Source organism: Lithobates pipiens, unplaced genomic scaffold (genome assembly GCF_037356315.1).
Source record: "Lithobates pipiens isolate NorthernLeopardFrog02 unplaced genomic scaffold, aLitPip1_a1.2 Scaffold_3, whole genome shotgun sequence".
NCBI classification, from domain to species: domain Eukaryota; kingdom Metazoa; phylum Chordata; class Amphibia; order Anura; family Ranidae; genus Lithobates; species Lithobates pipiens.
Window position 1 is genome coordinate 110,664,111 of NW_027507790.1, and position 22,027 is coordinate 110,686,137.

Here is a 22,027-nt window from a genome sequence, read left to right on the forward strand (position 1 = left end):
ATTGCTACCAGTGTGTGGACACCTTGCACGCTATCACCTATGGAATAACGATTCACTCACGGGATTAGCAGATATTTGCACACAGAGTGGACTCTTGTCAGTGCATGATTCAATACGGACTGTGGAATATACTTTATATAATATATTTAATCTTTTTATAATTTTATTGTTATATATATTTTTCTCACTCACGGGATTACCAGATATTTGCACACAGAGTGGATTAATATTTTCTTGCAGTGCATGTTTCAATGCGGACTGTGGAATATACTTTATATAATTTACTTAATCTTCTTATGATTGTATTGTTATATATATATATTTTTTTTCCTTGTTGCACTTTTTGGATATTAGATTATTGAGTGTTTTAATCACGCTGCAGATCCTGCTATCACTGCAATCTGTGCACTTTGGATATATTATATATCTACCCGAGCACTTGTATGCACTTTATTTAATGCACCTTTTGATGCTAAACCATGCGTTTATAGTTTGTAGGAATATTCACTTTTAATTTTCTGTACATTGTGTACTTCACATATTTACTGCTATATTTATTTAAGGAGCGCAACACCACTTTCATACATTTGTTTTTTACTCACTCAGGGGAGGGTTTGAACCCCTGTCGGTGCTTTGCTGCAACCATAATCTTTTTTGTTTGTGTATTTTCCTTTTTCTATAATTGCTGTGGCGCGAGGGTAATCTTTCTTTACATGCATTGAGCCTTAGCCCTTGTACACACGGTCAGACATTCCGACCACAAAATCTATTGGATTTTTTCCGAAACTGGTGTTGCATACACACGGTCGGACAAAGTTTCAGAAAATCCAATTGTTCAGAACGTGATGACGTTCGTTCGTTATGACAGAACTACGTTCAGGCTAGTAGCCAATAGTTTGGTCTTGTAATTTGATCTGAGCATGTGTGGCACTTTGTCCAATCGGAATTCTCTACAAATGATCGGACAAAGTCCAATCGGATCAGGTTGTCGTAAAATTTATATCCAGCTCTCAAACTTTGTTGGTCGGACATTCCGACGGAAAAAGTCAGATGGAGCCCACACAGTCGGATTATCTGACAACATGGTCCGATCGGACATTTTCCGTCGGAATTTCCGACTGTGTATACAAAGACTTACTGTTGTGCTTATCAATGGTCACAATGTAATTCACCCAGACTTGCATTGCCAAAGTGCAATATGTACCGGATTTGCATATTAAATGTATTAGCGTATGCCATCCCTTAAAATAAAATAAAAACATTAAATAGATTGGTGTTATTGTAATTATATATACTGTATGCAGCTTAAAATGTATTGTTCTGCTGAACAGAGTGTGCAGCTATTATTCAACTAATTCCTGTAAAAAATAAATGTCTTTTTATTTTTTGTAGGTGTACCTGTATAAAATATGATTGTTATTGAATACTTGTTTTTTAAATTTGACTTCACAGAATGTAATTATATAATATATGATACAATTTTTTATTCTAATTTTTTTTATTTAACTACCTTCAACACATTTTTACATAATAATCAAAATAGAGGCTAAAATATGGCCCAAATAAATTTTAATGCCAAAATCCATTAGAGGGGAAAAAAAAGGCAAACTACAAGATCTAATGAATTAAGGCGCATTGTGAAGTAATGAACGGGTATGCAGAAACAGCAGGACCTTCTTTATCATTATCAGTAATTATGAAAAGCAATTTTGTAGACCAACAATGTAATACTTTTCATACTGAGTAAAGAAGAAATAAAGAAAGAAAGAAAGAAAGAAAGAAAGAAAGAGAAAAAAAGAGTATTTCTGAAGGCTTAGAGAGCTATTTTTGTAAAGGTACAAATCAATATTTTACCAGGGTTTATATTAAAAAAAAAAAAAGATTGGTTCTAACAGTGGTACTGTTTTTACTGACTTTCACTCTATTTCAAAAAAGGTGAACATAATCCATAAATGTATGTTGTAGTAAATTTTCACCAATGAGTTATATTTTTACTATTTTTTATTTTTTGTCTCATATATATTTCCAAACTTCAACTAAGATGGAATACAATGCTAAATGTTATTCATATTCATATATTTGTCAAGAGAATGTTTTTTAAGTATTATATCCTTCTTTCCATGGCTTTCATAATTGGGTGAATACACATATGGAATTAAGGGGTTGATTTACTAAAACTGTAAAGTGCAAAATTTGGAGCAGCTCTGCATAGAAACCAATCAGCTTCCAGGTTTTTTCCTAAAGCTTAATTGAACAAGTTGAAGTTAGAAGCTGATTGTTACCATGCACAGCTGCACCAGATTTTGCACTCTCCGGTTTTAGTAAATCATCTCCTGTCTAAATGAGCCTAGATATGGGGAAATTAATAACAGAGTGTAGTACAATGAAACAAGTATGAATAACAGTTTGGAAAATGAAGTGCAGGAATCTCACAGATCCCCTATTTTAGTTGCTACAACGAATCTCTGTGAATTGTATGCATGCTAAGATTACCAGTCCCAGAATGAAGATGCAGTGGATGTTTACCACCCCAACTCTAACCCTTGATGGTGAATTTCAGTGGAGTATTTGTGTTGAAAAATAAAAAGGCCTTCATGATTTTAAACTATTTCACAAAAAGTAGGATGTTGTTTTTTTTTAAGTCTTGAAAATAAAATACTGCTTCAATCCTACTGGAGAAGTTTTTTGGTAGAGCTCAGTGCCAGAACCAGTGTTTGGTATGAGACAAATTTTTTGCCCCTCTTCACCTTTAAGCATCAGACTGATTATAAGGAGCATATGACTTTCTATAGAAAAATGTAATCGTATTTCGGGTGTGCCAGGCTGAGTCTTATGAGTCCACACAAAAACCTGTGGCTCTGAATATTTGAACAAAGCAGGGAAGTTACAACTGCAGGGGCATTTAAAATGTTTGCTCACTTTTAGTGGTAAGTTTTAAAGAAATAGGAAAGAAAAAAGGTACATAATGAAGAAAATTAAGGTTAACAGCTATGCTGCATACTCTTCTCAACATGTTAACTAACCAGCTAACATGTGGGAAGGACAAGCAAAGTGAGAGTGGGTAGCAGTGGGTTTCATCAGGTGTATTGATTGGGACTTATAGAGCAAAGTACTTCCTAAAAAAACATTCCGCCAAAGCTTGGATGGTCACTTGTTGACATATGTGCTCACCATTTGATGGATTTTAGCAACAGAGTTAGGATAGGAAAATTATTGTAAAGTCTTAGGAAAGTTGAGGAAAAAAGAATATAATTTATATTGCTAATTTAATAAGTGTGGTGGACTATTATTGCAATAATGAGTTTTACAACAAAGTGCAATTTTCCCTTAAAAGGAAGAAAAATATTGTCATGTGAGTTTAAAATACTCCTTTTTAGGGCAGGATACCATCAACAGCAACAATAGCGGCAACAATACAAATAATAATCAAATAAACAATAAAAACACAAATACAAACAACACCTAAGATGCTTAAACCATGCCTTTACACCATAACCCTATAGAGTTACTCTTTATAAAAGCAAGAATTGGCCTCGCTGTCAAAAATTTCAATGAGATCAAAATTCGCAACTTAGAGTTGCAAAACCAGTCTAAGTCATCTACCCATTTGGCCACGAAGTTGTCCGGTCTTCGATGCAAACTTAGAGAACTGTTTTATACCCAAAATGAACAATATATGCGTAAACTCGAACTAAACTACTATGCGAATAACAACAAAGCAGGCAAATTTCTAGCCAACCGCCTCAAAGCACAAAGGATCAAAACTAGAATTCCACACATTTCCCCCCCCAAAACTGCAACCAAAATGGAGAACCCACAGGCAATAGCAGATGCTTTCGCAGACTACTATTCTTCATTGTATAATCTTAAAGATGACCCTACAACTACACAACCGATTAGTGTGGACATAGACAACTTCCGGGCCAAAATCAATTTACCAACCCTTTCTGCACCTCAGATACAATTACTGAATTCCCCATTTACCTCAGCAGAGCTTGAATGTGCTATTCAATCTCCCTCTGGGCCTTATGCCCCATTTTTTTAATTATTTAATAACACATATGTGTAGTTCCACTATATAATATTTATTCTTACCTACCTTTGATTGCAAGCCAGTCCCAACAACATTACTATTCTTTATAATATCCACACTTTATTCATTTTTTCCCTCTATTCTTCTAGCTTGGCCTTTTCCTCCCTCTGTGCCCTCCTGTGGCGGTCAGGCCCCTTGAGGTTTGAGAGGCAGTCATTTGACATCTATTTGAGGTTTTTCTCCCTGTGGGGTTTTGGCTGGGGGTAAGCGCTCCTTTTTTAAGCTGGTTGTCTAATGCTTTAACATACAATTACTCACTATATTTGAGCAACTCTGTCTCATTTTTTTCATTTTATTGTTGTCCGTTTTCTCCCTTTTCTTTTAGTCATCACGCTCATACACACTTAAAACAACTACTCCCCTATACCTGGGCAGAAAACTCCATTCCATACCTAGGCATTTTATTAACATCCAAATCATCCCTCTTAGCAGAAACCAATATCAAACCTCTCTTATCAGACATTCGAACAACTCTAACCTGTATAGCAAAAACTGAGCTATCTTGGGTGGGGAAAATAGCTTTTTTCAAAATGTTGATCCTTCCAAAAATGTTATACGTATTTCACACCCTATCAATCTCATTTAAAGCTACACACTTTTCTGAACTAAATAAGATTCTCAAACACTTTATCTGGCAAGGGAAAAGAGCACGTTGCTCTTACAAAATTCGAATTCAACACAGAAAGGCAGGAGGGATGGGTCTACCAGACCTGAAAGATTATTATTGGGCTACCATACTATCACAAACTAAACATTAGTTCATGTCTTCTCTGGAACCCCTTTGGGTGGGTGTCGAAGCTGACATGGCCAAAACCTCCAACATGAAACTCTTATTTCTGGCTGACGCGTGGAAGCCCCTCACACTCTCTATACTCCCTTTAGCAACCCAAGCCGCACTATTAGCATGGAGACATTTATGGTCCCAATCAATGTATGACAACACAACATCCACGATCAAACTCCCAAACTTTAGAAACATTGATCCCTCACTGCTCAGTCAACATATGGAAAGAATATGACATAGAGTGGGTAAATAACCTTCTCCTCGAAGATGGATCACCAAAACCATTTGCTTCTCTACAGAAGAAATACAATATCTCTAAGTCAAGTCAATTTCTACATAGACGCGTTGCCTCCTTTCTAATCAAAAACCCACACACAGTGATTAAAATAAACTCTAAAGTGTGGAACTTTTATACGAATACCAACAATAACTGCAGAGGCATTTCTCTCCTCTACAATATGCTTTAATTTAAACAACAATTTATTAAGTCCCCTACCATTTTATCCTGGGAAAAAGACCTGAACAAAACATTTGACCCCGAACAATGGGCCACAGGGTTCAGATACAACTACAAGGCTTCACATAGTATTAACCACTGGGAAATCACCCAGAAGGTCCTAACGAGATGGTACAGAATGCCCCCACTGCTAGCCAAAATGCTCCCATCTCTCTCCTCACTTTGCTGGAGAGATTGTGGTATTCCGGGCACAATTGTTCACTTTTTTGGCAGTGCAAGAATCTGTCCAGTTTCTGGAGGAAAAGTGTCATAACAGAAGTCATCTGAATCCTTCAATCACCAGAGCCAGCGCTAGCAGTCCTTCACCTAGGAATAGACAAATACCCCCTGACATCACGTATAGTAGTTGTCCACATCCTAATCACTGCAAAACTAGTCATAGCCAGGCACTGGAGAAGCACCTATTCTCCTAACTAGGGATGGCCTTGCGGTTCACCCGGCAGTCAGTTCGTAGCAAATTTTGCGTGTTCGCGATTCGCCAAACCGGTGGACTTCTGGCGCTGTTCGGGCAGCGGACATATGCGTTTACATTGTGAAAGAACTTTGACCCATGATGACACATCCATCATGGGGTACAGGACAGCCGATTGAGACATTTCAGCACATGGACAATTGGACATTCCCCCTACCTTATAAATAGACCTGATCTGGCAGCCATTTTACATTCTGTCTTTTGTCAGTGTAGGGAGAGGTTTCTGTGTGGAGCAGGGGCAGACTATAGTGACACAAATCACTAGCTATTAGGTCCACAAAAGTCCTTTTAAGGACTGGTATAGGTGTACAGTAGATAGGGTTCTGATGCACTGCTGTGCTGCTGATTGCTCAGTGCACTGCTGACCGATTCTGCAGCTGTCTTTTGTCAGTGTAGGGACAGGACGCTCTGTGGAGCAGGGACAGTCAGTTTAATCACTAGCTATTAGGTCCACAAAGGTCCTTTTAAGGACTGGTATAGGTGTACAGTGCATATGGTTGTACATATATAATATACTTTCTTTCAAATATAGAAAGCCTATTATACTTGACTGCTGAGCTGAGTGCTGACTGATTCTGCAGCTGTCTTTTATCAGTGTAGGGACTGAGGGACAGTCTGCAAATCACTAGCTACTAGGTCCACAAAGGTCCTTTTAAGGACTGGTATAGGTGTACTATTTGGTGTGCAGTATAAAGGGGTGTAATACACATATAAAATACTTGCACATATAGAAAGCATAGTATAGTGCATTTCCACTGTGCAGCATTGTGACTGCTGAGCGGTTCTGCAGCGACACTACAAAGAGTGACAAACGCAGTTAAAAAAAAGTATTATAACTGGTGTGATAGACCAGTGGCCCCCAAAAACTACAGATTGAAGCGGGGTGTTATATACCTTCTTCCACATACATACTGCACTTTTCTAGAGACTTTTATCACAGGGTCATTTAAAAAATGACAGACAGAGGAAGAGGCAGGCCCTTCCACAGGGGTGGTAGGGGTAGGGCAGGAGCAACAGACTTGAGCCAAAGTGGCAAATTGCAGAAGGTGCGTGCGATTAAGACAAAGGATGCACCAGACTTGGTTGAGTGGCTCACTCAGCCTTACTCTTCTGCACCCTCCTCATCCTCTTGATCTGCACCCTCTTCACTCTCTGCTGTGTGCACCCCCAAAGACACTACCACCAACACCACCACCACCATATACCTTCCACTTGAGTCACAGGAATTATTTTCCGATCCATCACAAGACATTTCCGATGTGCAGCCATTCTTGGCATTAGATCAGAAAGAGGAGGTAGCAACAACCGCCACTCAGCAGTCTGACAACAGTACCCAGATTAGCCCAAGGAGGTTGGTCCCCGCTGTTGCTGCCTACTCCGAGATCTCTAATTATAGCAATGGGGAAGGTGACATCGATGATGACGTGTCTAGAGATGTCACGTGGGTGCCCACAAGAGAGGAAGAGGAGGGGAGTTCAGAGGGAGATATGGACCAGCAGATAGGGAGGAGAAGCAGGTGGAACTTAAATTGCACAGGAGGGACAAAGCAGACTGCTAATGTATCAGGAGTGAGGCATCAATGATGTATGGTCACATCTGGCGCTCCCAGGATGCCGGCACATGGCTCCACAGTGTGAGATTTTTTTAACGTGCTGCTGACAATAGTCTTGCCATCTGCAATCTTTGCAGCCAAAGCATAAGTCGCGGTAAGCCCAACACTCACCTAGGGATGACCGCCTTAAGAAGGCACATGAGCTGCCATCACCGAGCCCAGTGGGAGCAACGGAACACACAAAGCCACACTCCAGGCTCTCACCGTCCAGTCTCGTCTTCTACTTCTCCTTCTCCTCTCTCCTCACAATTGTCCTCCACTCCACCTTCCATCATGCCATCCTCACGTTTTTCTGCAAAAAGGCAGGCTTCCGTGGGTCAAATGTTCGAGCGTAAAAAATGATGATGCTGGATAACCCTCTTGCCCAACCATTGACCGCTGGCTTGTCAGAACTGATAGCCCGCCAACTACTGCCATATAATCTGGTGGACTCGGAGGCCTTTCAAAAATGTATGGCCATTGTAACACCACAATGGAAGGTCCCAGGAAGGAAGTATTTCTCACAGAAGGGCATCCCAGAGCTATATGGCCATGTTCAGCGGCAAGTGAATGAATGAGTGGAAGTGAAGTGAGTGAAAATGTATCTCTGGCTCACAGTGTCGGTGCCAAGATACATCTGACCACAGACACGTGGTCTAGCAAACACGGGAAGGGAAGGTATATAACTTTTACTGCCCACTGGGTGAACCTTCTGACGGCCGTCAAGCATGTAACTCGTGGCACCCGTGTAGATTTTGTTTTACCGCCATGGATTGCACGCAGGCCTGCCTCTTCTTCTCCTCCTCCTACTCCATCCTCCTCCTTCTCCTCCTCGGCTGACTCCTCCTTTTCTGCTGCTAGCGTCTCTTCCGCTGCGCCGCCCAAGCTCCCCAGAACCTATTCGACATGCCATGCTGTGCTACGTCTGTTGTGCCTGGAAGCCAAGAGCCACACTGGCCCTGCACTCCTTTTAGCTTTGCATTCACAGGCAGATCAGTGGCTAACACCTCTCAATTTGACAGTTGGTAAAGTGGTGTGTGACAACGATGCCAATCTGCTTAGCACATTGAAACAGGGCAAAATTACACACGTGCCATGCATGGCACACGTCTTAAAGTTGGTCGTGCAGTGATTTGTTGTCCAATACCCTGGGGTCCAGGACATCTTGCGGCAGGCAAGGAAAATCTCGGCCCATTTCAGAAGATCTTAAACAGCGATGGCTCGCTTTGCTGACATTCAGTGGTGACACAATCTGCCGGTTAGACATCTTATTTGCGATTGCCTGACGCGATGGAACTCAACCTTCTATATGCTTGATAGGCTGCTCCAGTAGAAACGTGCAGTTAACGACTACCTGTACGAACGCTGCAGCAGAACAGGTTCTGGGAGCTTGGTTTTTTTCACCGCGCCAGTGGCTGCTCATGCGCAACGCATGCAGACTTCTGCGCCCATTTGATGAGATCATCAAACTGGTCAGTCGCAGCCATGGCACCATCAGTGACATGGTACCTTATGCCTTTTTTATGGAGTGTGCATTGCATTGTATCATTGATCAAGCTGTGGAGGAGCAGGAGCAGGAAGATGAGGAGGTTGCAATGCTGGATGAATTCCCAGGGGGAGCTACTCTATCTGAGACAAGTCAACAACAGGAGTCTGAAGAGGAGTCAGAGGAGGATGGTGCCAGGGTGGATGAGGAGGAGCAAGAAGAGCATGCTTTAAACCTTTCAGGGATCCCTGTTGTTGTGCGTGGATTATGATATGAGGTCACAGTACTGGTGTCAGTGCTCTCTATCACGGTGCTGGTGTCAGTGCTCTCTATCATGGTGCTGGTGTCAGTGCTCTCTATCACGGTGCTGGGGTCAGTGCTCTCTATCTTGGTGCTGGTGTCAGTGCTCTCTATCACGGTGCTGGTGTCAGTGCTCTCTATCACGGTGCTGGTGGCAGTGCTCTCTATCATGGTGCTGGTGTCAGTGCTCTCTATCTCTGTGCTGGTGTCAGTGCTCTCTATCTCGGTGCTGGTGTCAGTGCTCAGTCTCTATCGCGGTTCTGGTTTCAGACAGTGAGGGAGATAGCAGCAGAGAAGCCAATCAGCAGGCAGTGCCAGCACCATGGCGAGGATCAGCACTGGACTGGCACCTCCGGACCACCGCAGTAGATCCCTGCATAGGTGGGCATAAGGGCCGGGCAGAGGGAGGGGCTCAAGCACAGGTTGGCCCACTGGGACACTGGCACAGGACTGCGCTGCTCTGACTGTGGCACTGATCATCTCCTGTACCCCCTTCATAGCCTGCCCTGACCTTGCCTCTCCTCCATGGCCTTCATGCGCTCCTGAGTTGTCAAAATTTCACAGATAAAAAAAGATTGCTTGTTGTTGTCGATCCCAGATTCACTTAATACTTTTGTTATGTCAGTGTCCATGTTGTGGGACTATGTGTGCACAGCTAGTAAGTATTTTGTGGCTGAAAATATGATCTGGGGGTTTTTAAGGTTCGCCTGCCATTAAAGTCAATGGAGTCCGCCGCAAACTTTGCGATTCGCAAACTTTTGGCTGCGTTCTCAGTTCGCGTTCATGAAATGCCCCGTCGGAAGTTCGTCCATCACTACTCCTAACCCCTCAGAAGTTCTTGCCCAGGTCAATCTCAATTACCAATATGAAAGACTCTTAGCTATAAAGAAAACCTCTTGCACAACTTTTGAAAAATATAGGAAATGTTGGAAAGAATGGTATAGACAGTAACCCATATAGTGGTTAAGAGTTGTAGCTTTAATTATAAATCTCTCCTTTCTCGTCCACTCTCCTATTCTATTTTCCAACTTCCTAGTTCTTTTTATATCGCTCATATACTACCTGATCTAATCTCTCCCTCACTCCTCTTTAGGCCTATCTCTAACTCCCTCAAATATCACATTTAGAATGGATGTACTGTAATCTTAATACTACCACACCCTACTATGTACACCTTAAATTCTGTTGATCTATGATGTTGATTGTATGTGACTCCCAGCCCCTCCCAGCACAGTTTGATCCCATATGGGGTGCTGGATCAGCAGGGGCAGAGATTGCCATTATTTGTATGTTTTGACTTACTACGGATAATTCACCTGTTGATTTTTTCCTCTGTGTACATAACGTATCAATGACTGCTCAATGTATTTCATTTTCAAAACTTGAATAAAAATTATTAAAAGAAAAAAAAAATTCAATGAGATTCAGTGGAAAAATTGGTCTTTGGGTGTCGGTGGTGCCTTCACACCATAACCCTATAGCGGTACTCTTGGTGAAAGCAAGAAATGGCCTTGCTGTCAAAAATGTAAATGATATGCACCTGTTAAACAGGTGGGGAAAAATTGGTCCTTGAGTGTTAATTGTGCCCATCAAACCTATACCAAAAAATGTCTTCCAGATTAAATCAACACCCACGAAGTTAGGCAGCCTTGATAGTCTTTCAGAGATTCCAGATCCAGAAAGCACTTAATTAGCAACATCGGAATCAGGTGCTTGACAGCTGCTGCTAATCCAGGACTGATTCATGTTGATGTCATCCGGTCCACGGAGTCTGTGGACAGACGAGCTCTGTCATCTGTTACAAAGCCTCTGGCAGCACTGAATGCTGAGAAATGTGGAGCTTGCGGCTGACTGCCTTGCCCAATGCCTTCCATGTGAGGGTACAGAGCTGAAATGGCCTTACGTACAAAGTAATAGTGACTGGGAACCAGCCATTGTGGTACAGATCATTCTGCAAATTGACGGAACGGGGCAGATTCTATCAGATGGAAAGGCAGGAGTTGCAAAGCCAGCAGCTTTGACAAGCATGAATTTAGACGCTAGGCATGTGTGTGACAATTTTTTGGATGCAGCAGATGGGGCAGAGAAATTTGCCTGCTATAGTGTGTACAACGACCTGGGACACCTTGCACTATACAATCATCATCCCTGTCAGCGGGGGTTGCTGAGAGGTCATGAGGTATAGCGGGGGTAGACCGGAAACATGAAGAGGAGCAGAATTGCATCCCTTTTGTCTGGTTTTCAGGTGCTCTTGCCAACAAGCTGAGTGGTAAGAGGTAAATGCCTTGTCAAGCATGGGGTACCCAAATGGCAGGTGTTTTTGCCAAGCTTGATGTGTTTGAGGCAAAGTTTGAAAATTGCAAAAGTTTGATAAACTACACATATGCTAAAAAAAAACAGACAGCTGAGCTGTGGGAAGTGGGACAGGAGATAACAGCTCCAAAATCTGGTGGAATAGGGTGGCTGCTATCTACTAGGGATGAGCTGAATACCCCCCAGTTCGGTTCGCATCCAGGAACATGCGAACGGACCGAAAGTTCGCGCAAACATTCGAATACGATTAAAGTCTATGGGACTTGAAATTTAGAAATCAAAAGTTTGATTTTTAAAGGCTAATATGCAAGTTATTGTCCTAAAAATGGTTTGGGGACCCAGGTCCTGCCCCAGGGGACATGTATCAATGCAAAAAAGTTTTAAAAACTGTTTTTTCGGGAGCAGTGATTTTAATGATGCTTAAAATGAAAAAATAAATGTGAAATATTGCTTTAAGTGGCACGAGTTTCCCGTGTTTAGAACAGTCCCTGCACAAAATGACATTTCTAAAGAAATAAGTAATTTAAAACTGCTTGTCGCTATAATGTAATGCCGGGTCCGGCAATATGGATGAAAATTATTGACAAAAACAGCATGGGTAACCCCCAGCCCATTACCGGGTGCTTTGGGTCTTGTATGGATATTAAGGGCACCCCGCACCCAAATTAAAATAAGAAAAGGCGTGGGGCCCCCAGGCCCTATATACACAGCCATATGGTAGGTGTGTCCAACTCATCTGGTAAGAGTGCTTAATCTTTCCATCTGATTACTACCCTTGAAGTTTCCAGATCCACTGAGATCCATTTGGATTATACCATTTTGACATTCAAGTTATCCATTACCCTATTGGACACTATACCATTGTCAAATTTTGGGACTTTCACGTTATCACTTATGTACATTTAGTTCTGTGGGAGTCAACTCACAGGGGCATTTACATGTACACACATGTACTTGCCTTTTATGTACAACAATATCACTGTCTGATTATTTTAGTGTTTATATTTGCCCTATATGGTTTATGACCACTCATTTAAGTTGATTATCACTTATTATCACTTATTATCATGTTTATGTTTAGTGCTACATTAATGATTCATTTTAATGAAGGTGAGCTTATCAACTGAGTCTGTGGACAGGCGCACTCTGTGATCAGTTACAAAGCCTCTTTGTGCGTTCAGATAGAACGCTGGATGCAGGACAGACCAGTGGCTCAATTGCATACTGTGCAAGCTCTGGCTAGTGATCCATCCTCATGACCCAGTAACCCAGTGGATTTCCAGTTAGAAAGGTCTCCAAGTCTGATCTTGCCCCAAGGTATTCCTGTATGCATGTAAATCAGACGCTGACGATGGTTGCTGGAACCGATCAGACCTTGGGGCTGCAGACTAAAAAATTGTCTGAATGCATCGGTCAGATGGCCACCTTCTCCATTGCTCCTTCTGTGACTCACCAAAGTCTCAGCAACACGTTGTCCAGGAGGACCAGGAAATTGCAACCTCTTAGGCTCTGGAAATGCATTGCACAAACTTTCTGCAAGGCCTCTGAAAATGTTTCATCCTCTGCTTCCTCTGTGAAGGCTGGATAAGTTCCGCAACCTTACCCTTATAACATGGGTCAAGAAGGGTTGCCAGCCAGTACTGATCCCTTTCCTTCATACCATGAATCCAAGGGTCCTTTCTCAGGCTTTGCAGGATCAGGGAGGCCATGCAGTATAGGCTAGCTGAGGCATTTGGTCCGGAGTCCTCTGTGTCACTAAGGATGACATGGTCCCCAGCCACCTCCTCCCAGCCACATACAAGTCCATGGGTTTCCGGGGACTGAAAACAATCCCTTGAAGTCTGCTGCTGATGCTAAGTACCAGGCTCCACCTCCATGCTAACCCAATCCTCCTCCTCCTCCTCATCCTGTGTGATAGATGGGCCTGCAAGAATATTGTCTGGATAAATGAGAGGTACGGAAGTCCTCCTCTTCCTCCCTCTGTTCTGTCTTAAGTGCCCTCTCCATTATTCCATGCAACGTGTGCTCCAACATGAAGACAAAAAGGACAGTACCACTGATGCATGCACTGTTACTGCTCACCATCCTCGAGGCCTCCTCAAATGGTGACAGGACAGTGCATGCATCCTTGATCATTAGCCACTGGAGTGGCAACAAAAAAGCCAAGCTTCCCTGAGCCTGTCTTGGTGCCATACTTGCATAGGTACTCATTGATGGTCCTCTGCTGCATGTGCAGCTGCTGCAGCATTGCCAATGTTGAGTTCCACCTGGTGGGCATGTCACAGATGAGGCGCTTCTTGGGCAGGTTGCATTCCTTTTGAAGGTCAGCCACCTGAACACTGGCATTATATGACCGGCGGAAATGCCCACAGACTTTCCTGCCTTGCCTCAGGATATCCTGCAAGCCCGAGTACCTGCACAAGAACTGCTGCACCACCAAATTAAGTATGTGAGCCAAAGAGGGAACAAGGGTCACATGTCCCTGTTGGAGGGCATCAAGGAGGTTGGTGCCATTGTTGCAAACCACCATTCCTGTCTGAAGCTGGAGTGGCGTCAACCACCTCTGAACCTGCCCCTGAAGAGCTGCCAGAATCACTGCCCCAGTGTGGCTCTTGTCCCCTAAGCAGACCAACTCAAGCACCGCATGGCATCTTTTTGCCTGAGTGCTTGTGTAGCCCGTCGAAAGCCTTCGGAGCACCATTGGTTCCAAGGACAAATCTGCACAGGAAGAGGCCATAGAGGAAGAACAGGAGGGGGTGGAGGAGAAAGATGTGGCAGAATCAGAACTACCAGCATTTTGGAGGCGTGGTGGCGGAACCAGCTCTAACATTTCTGCACCCTGTCCTGAATCCTTCCCAGATGCCAGCAGGGTTACCCAGTGTGCCATGAAAGAAAGGTAACGTCCCTGTCCATGCCTGCTGGAGCATGAGTAAGCAGTAATATGAACCTTTCTGCTGACTGCCCTGTCCAACGAGGCCAAGACATTGCCTTCCACATGCTGGTTGAGAGCCTTCTGATAAAAAATGGCATTTGGGAACCTGCCACTGAGGTACTGCACATTCCACAAATTCTCAAAAGGGGGCAGAGTCTACCAGCTGAAAAGGCAGCAGTTGGAGTGCTAGCAAACTAGCATTTAGCTGCTGAGCGTGTGGATGGCTGGGACTGAATTTCTTTTGATGGTTTAGCAACTAGGTTAGGGAAATTTCCCTGCTACAATCGGATTTAGGTGTACCGCTAGCAGATTGCCCGCAAGTGCTTGGGACACCTAATTTTACACATTAATTTCTCTCGGTGCAGGTCTCTGAGAGCACTGAAGGTATATTGGGTTTGGAGATCCCAGCTAATGAGAAACAAGGAGAGGTCCGTCTTGTTTTTTGGTGTGGGTCTTTTAAGTATTGTTGCCAATGGACTGCATGGGAGCTTGACATATGTCTGGTGGTGCCCAAGCGGCTGCTGTTTTGGCCACACTTTATATGCTTCAGACATATGTTGCAAACAGCAATGGTGCGATCTGCTGCACACGTCTCAGAAAAGGACCACACCAAAGAACTTTTGAAAAAATGTGCAGCGCCCTGCACATGTGGAGCTCTGTGGTATGATGTAGTCAGTTAGCTGTCCTTAAGCTGGCCCTGGAGGGCATCCTGCCTCATTGTACATGTGCCTCCTCCTCCTCTCTTCTATCAGGCACCCACGTAGAGGCAATGACCTCATCATCCCCTCCCTCCTCGCCACTGGAGCAAACCTGGCAGTATGCTGCAGCTGGGGGAACATGACTGCCAGTTTATTGGGCAGCCCCTCTCTCTGGGCTCATGTCACTGCCTTCATCCTCAACCTGGGTACCATCATCAGAGCCTTAAAAATGCTGTGCATCCTCCTGCCGCATGTACCCGACACTGTGGTTGAACAGGACATGATGGTGGGGCTTGGGAAGGAGTGAGTAATGCCATTGAGCCAATGGAATAGGCTGCTTTGGCAGCCAAACTTCTCTTAGCCTGGTGAAGGAGGAGGATGAGGATGGCTTTGTCATCCACTCTACCAACTCTTCTGCATGTTTGGCTCAACATGGCCAGCTGCCGAAAAAAAGGACAAGCATGCCACATGGCCACGTGCTGAGGATTCACGTATCCACAACCAGCAACGTTGGCTGTAGACACAGAGCCTGCTTGCCCTCTTTTAGTGGCCTGTGTGTGTCTGTCTTTTTTTGGTGGCCTTCCAGACATGCTGTAAAATTGGAGTAGCAAAACACCACCTGCAGTTTACTAGAAAAATTAGCCCAAGAATGGCCTCCAGTCAGGTATAGGCTTGGCTAAACTAGAATGCCGTGGATATATATGTAAGAGACAGTATATATATCTTTATGTATTGCAGATCACTGAATCACCTGCCTGGCATATGCCTGGTATATCCTGACATATGCCTGATATATATATATATATATATATATATATATATATATATATATATATATATATATATATATATATATATATATAAAATACACTGCAGCTGACTGAATCAACTGCCAGCCTAAAGTAGATTAGAAACAGTACAGCAGGAACGGTGTGCAGTGAGATCTAGCTAACTGAATAAACTGCCTGCTCAAAGTAAATGAAATGACACACTCTCTCTCTCTCTATCTCTCTCTCCACCAGCAACACACTACACAAGGCCGACATGCAGGCAGCCTTATATAGTGTGGGGTATGGACTTAACCCCCTGAGCCATAATTGGCCAAAAGCACCCTTGGCCAATTGTGGCTCTCTTTGCTTACGGTGCTGTGATTGACCAAAGCATGCGGGTCATAGTGCATGCTTGGCCAATCATCAGCCAGCAATGCACTGCGATGATGCAGTGCATTATGGGTTGTGATGCGCCACTCTAATTTGGTGCGAATGCCCCATAATGTTCCATCTTTGTCGAATGATCAAACAGCCGATGTGTAAGTTGACCTCATGTTCAACTCGAGTTTTTGAAGTACACGACAGACATCTGTGTGGTGGCTCTCCAGGAACTTGGAAAATATGAGGATATCATTGAGATAAACCACCACACACAATTGCAACAAATCTCGGAGGACATCTTTAATAAATTCCTGGAAAACTGCCGGGGCATTACAAAGGCCAAAAGGCATTACTAGGTGTTCATAATGGCCTGTTCTGGTATTAAACGCAGTTTTCCACTCGTTGCCCTCCTTAATGTGCACGAGATTGTATGCCCCTCTCAGGTCAAGCTTTGTGAAAACAGTTGCTCCCTTGAGGTGGTCAAATAACTCCGTAATCAATGGAATCGGGTAGGCATTCTTAATCGTGACACGATTGAGACCCCTATAATCTATACAAGGTCTCAGTTCACCGCTCTTCTTTTTCACAAAGAAGAAACCAGCACCAGCAGGAGACGAGGACTTGCAGATGAAACCTTGAGAAAGTGTGTCAACAACATACTCCTCCATGGCCTTATCCTCCAAGACCGACAAAGGGTAAACCCGGCCAGGAGGAGGTATGGCACCAGGTTGAAGGTCAATTGCGCAATCATAAGGCTGGTGTGGAGGCAAACTACCAGCTTGACCTTTTTCAAAGACATTGCCAAAATCACGGTACTCCTCTGGCAAGGAGGGGAGTGAAGCGGTGCACAGGACCTTGGATACCTTCAGGAAGCATGTCTCACTGCATTGTGGTGACCAGGAGAGAACCTCAGCACAGAGCCAATCAAAAGAGGGGTTGTGCCTCTGTAACCAAGGATAACCAATAACCAGCGGAAATCTGGGTGAGGAAATAACTTGGAATTGGATTATCTCATAGTGAAGAGCCCCTACGTCCATGGACCACGGAACCGTCTCATGAGTCACATGGGCAGGCTGTAAAGGTCTCCCATCAAGAGCCTCAATGGCAAGTGGAGTGTCACGCAGCTGCAGCAGAATCGAGTGCTGCAAAACAAATGCAGCATCAATGAACAGGCCTGCAGCCCCAGAGTCAATTAGAGCCTGTATCTTGATGGACGACTCAGCCCAAGAAAGGGTGACCAAAACCAGGGGCTTATCCTTCTGGATAACTGGGGACGAAACAACGCCACCTAAGGTCTGTCCATGACAGGACCTCAAGGTTCTGGCGTTCCCTGGACGGGTAGGACAAGACTGCAAAAAGTGACCTGCCTGGCCACAATAAAGGCACAATCTCTCCCTCCTCCTAAAGGCTCTCTCATCCGCAGAGAGACGCGTGAAGCCCAGGTGCATGGGTTCATCTTCACGGACCAACTGGGTACCAGGAGGCATGGGAGGTGAGGGAAGCATGGGTGGGACTACAAAGCTCGGAGGCAAACATACAGGAGGCTTCCGCAAGCACTCCTTAAGAGAAAGTCTTTCTCTGAGTCTGGAGTCAAAGAGGATGGCAAACGAGATCAAGTTCTCCAGCTCAGTGGGTATATCTCGGGCTGCTATCTCATCCTTGATGGAATCCGAGAGACCATGAGAAAAAGCAGCCACCAGGGCCTCATTGTTCCAAGCAACCTCTGCTGCCAGAGTATGGAGTTCAATGGCGTAGTCGGCAACAGTTCTCGTACTATGTTTGATGGACATGAGGCACTTGGCAGCAGAAGCGGAGCGTGCGGGAACGTCAAAAACCCTTTTAAAGGAGGCCACAAACTGAGGGTAACTCAAAACAACAGGTTTTTTTGCGTCTCCCATAGAGGGTTAGCCATGGCCAAGGCTCTCTCAGAAAGCAAAGATATCACGAAACCTACTTTGCTTCTGTCCGTGGGAAACGCCTGGGGCAGCATTTTGAAGTATATGTCAACCTGATTGAGAAGCATTGAACTGGATCGCCCCCAAATCACTGGAGAAGCGGAGCAGAACCAGACATACCTCTTATAGAGCTAATACTCAAGGTGGGTGCCTGCACAGAGACTGGCGCAGCAGCAGGGACGGCCTGCGACTCAGGTTGTACCGGAGCAGCCACCGTGGGGGATTCCAGGTGAGCCGTGTGATTCAGGAGCGTTTGTAACGCCAAGGCAAACTGATCCATGCGGTGATCTTGCTCATCCAATCTGGAAAAAATATTACCAACAAGTGGATTGACTGTATCTTCTGAATTCATGGCCTTCGCGTACTGTTAGAAACCATGAAACAGACTGAGACAGAAGTACAATCAAATCACACTTGTTTATTAATAAAAATAAAAAGGTAAATAGAAAAAAGCATAGTCAAGCGTAGTCAAGCATAGCCAGAGTCCTGTAGCCAGATCGGGTAGTCAGCCAGTCCAAAGTTCATTAACCAGATCGGGTAGTCAGCCAGGCCAGAAGTCAGGGATCCAGGGAAAGCAACTGCAAGTAGGATACGAAGCCAGGTGGGATGTCAGCAAGCCAGTCTTGAAACAAACAGTAGGAGATGGTTCCCTGTGATGTGACCAATGTGAAGGCAAATGAAAAAGTGAGCAGGAAGGCTTTAAATAGGCAGGTCAGATAAGCATAATCAGGAACAGCTGGTAACATTGGAAAGAGAAGAGAGCTGGCAATTAGCCGACAGCTGAGCGGCCAGCCCAGAGGAGGAAGGGCTAAGCCAGCCCTGACAGAGGCAAATGCAATTTCAGAAATCATGGCAATCGGGGACCAATTATATGCTACAATTGTAATGAGGAAGGACACATAGCCAAATTTTGCCATCTTCCTGACCATAGACTGGAAAAAAAAGCTTAGAGGCACCTCATGCTGATCCCAGTTCTCAGCCAAAAGCAGTGGATCAGGCATAGGAAAATGGCATGCCAGTATCAATCATGGTAAATAGGGGGAGACAATGGTCCCAAACCTAGAGTAAAAGTATTTTTTACAAGAACTCTCCTATCCTGGAGGAAAAGCAGAATTAACCTGTTTAATCAATACTGGTGCAAGCCAAAGTGTTTTTAATATAGAGGATATACCTCTAGGATTATAATCTACAAATGATATCTCTGGTGTTGGCCTAACCGGGACCTCTACTAATTTGGTTAATTCCAAGCCACTTAAACTCAGGCTAGGACAGCAAACAGAAATTGTCACTAAAGTATTCGCTTCAGACACAGTCCCTACCAGTTTTTTTAGAGTTGACATTTTGAACCAAATTTTAGCAAACATAGACTACACTCCCACAGGAGTCCAAGTGGTGAGTAGTCTGTCAGGAGACGTTTTAAATTCTGCCTATGGAGTATTTTTAATCCAAGACTCCACTCTGCCATTTCCACCAGAACTGAAAGTGATTGTCGCTGAATTATGGGCCACTAGCAAATATAAATAGGAAAAACGAGAGAGACTATGGACTTTATAGGCACAATCACAACTAATTGGTTAAAAAAATGATTTTATTCACACGTATATCAGAAAAAATATTTAACGTGACATTAAAAACCACAGACAATCATTATAGTCATCTAAAGATGTTACCGCTACTGTGACATAACCATAAAAACACACATACTCTTGGTCAGCGATATGCCCCATGAGGCATAGGAAGACTCTGACAACCACAACGATGACACCCAGAGGCAGAGGCATGATGGACTTTAGATAGTTTTGCAACAGCTGGAGGTCCGTTAATTGCATATCCCTGCACTTGGTAATAAGGAAGATGTCTCTTGAACATTCCATAATCCAAAAATTGGTATAAAGACAAAATTGCGGAACATCAAAGATGATTCAATAGTGATACTAGGCTTGACATATTTCACATGTAACCACGCTTCTTCCAGAGCTTAACATGACTGGCTAACAAAAAGTGAAATAAAATAACCAAATAAATAAATATAATATGTACACACAAAATAATAATACAGAATATATACATAAACCTTTATATATAATATCACAAGTTTGCATCCTGGATAGCCAGGCCTAATCGGTGCACAGGCAAGGAGGAACAGTCTTATGGCACTATGGGGGCGTGTGTAACATAATAAGGAAGAGTTATATAAAGAGACAAAAGAAAAGGAGAGAAGGGGGGAAGGAAAAAGAAAGGAAAGGAGGGGGGAAGGGAAGAGAGGAGGGAGAGGGGAAGGAGGGAAAAGGGGAAGGGGAAAAGAAAGGGAAGGGGGAGAACAGGAGGAAAAGGGAGAGGATTTTGTAGAAAATCCAAAAATGGAAATAGTAAAGCACAACACTTATACTTACTAGGAACAGCAAAGTAAAATCAAACTGGTGGTTATTTATTGAGCCCCGATTGGAAGAACACACAGCATCCCAAAAGGGGGAGACTCAACATCAAACCCAATGGGCTGAATATAGAGAAAATTCTAAATGTCATATGCTGGGGCCAGAAAAACAATAAAGACTGCCTGAAAATACAGAAATGTAAACAAAAGGGGGACAGAAAAATTAGTACGCTGATGTAAAATCTGGTAGATAATATAGATATAAATATTAGGGGCAACACTAAAACTTACCATGTTCAAGTTCATATAAAAAATATATATTGAAAGCTATAAAGCGCATGTATCTCTGAGCAGCAGGTATTTTGAGCAGGCAGCATTAGCTTAAGTTGGAAAGCCAGCCCAGCCAGAAGTCATAGAATAAAGTTAAAGATGTTTGCATAAATGATCAATGATGCCCACCAAGATTGCTTAGAAGGGTAAAAATAAAAATACTTAGCCAAAAGTAAGCAGTGTAAGGTAGTAGAGAAAGCACCAAGTAATGTAAGGAGAGAGATTAGCCATACCTGAATAGGAATCTCTAATATTATGCACAGCGTCCAACAACAGACATAGTTAGTGTGGATAATGTCAGGTAAAGCACGCCAGCGGGCATGCTGTATGTACGCATGTCCCATCCGTAGTCAGCAAATCGGCATAGAGGCCGATGTGACGTCATTCGGACTGACCAAGTTGTCACTGCGCATGCGACCGCCTAGACACATCACACCTGCGTGAGGAGATGGAGTACACCACAGTACGCAATGGACGGCAGGGCATGGCAAGTGACAAGGGAAAGGCCAGTGGGGCAGGCATAGAAGAATCCACCCCAGGGCGGCCAATCCCTGCGTCATGTCTGCAATTTGCTAACCAGGATGCTGAGCAGCCACATAGTGCCCAGACTGGACCTCAAAAGTGCCCCAGTGCACCGAAATAACCAAGGCATGTACAGAAAACAAAACACAGCACAATTGTTGTAATAATTAAATGCTGAGTAATAAATCTAAAGTAAATGGGTATTACAAAATCATATTAAGGAGAAAGGTAACAATAATACATTCCCATAACGGGATGTCATATTAAAACTACCTTAACATCACTGTGGAAGTGCATAGCATGACAGTGCAGGTATATTGTTATGGACATGAGAGGGCAGCAAGGACTAGATACCATAAAAAGCAAACAAATATCAGACACTCTATATTTAGGCAAGTACAAGTATTGTGTAAAAAGGGAGTAACCTGCCCACAGTAAGTAAATGGACCACACTCCAATGTACACAGATGGGTCATAATTGGGACCAAATTATCTAATTCAAAGAAAAG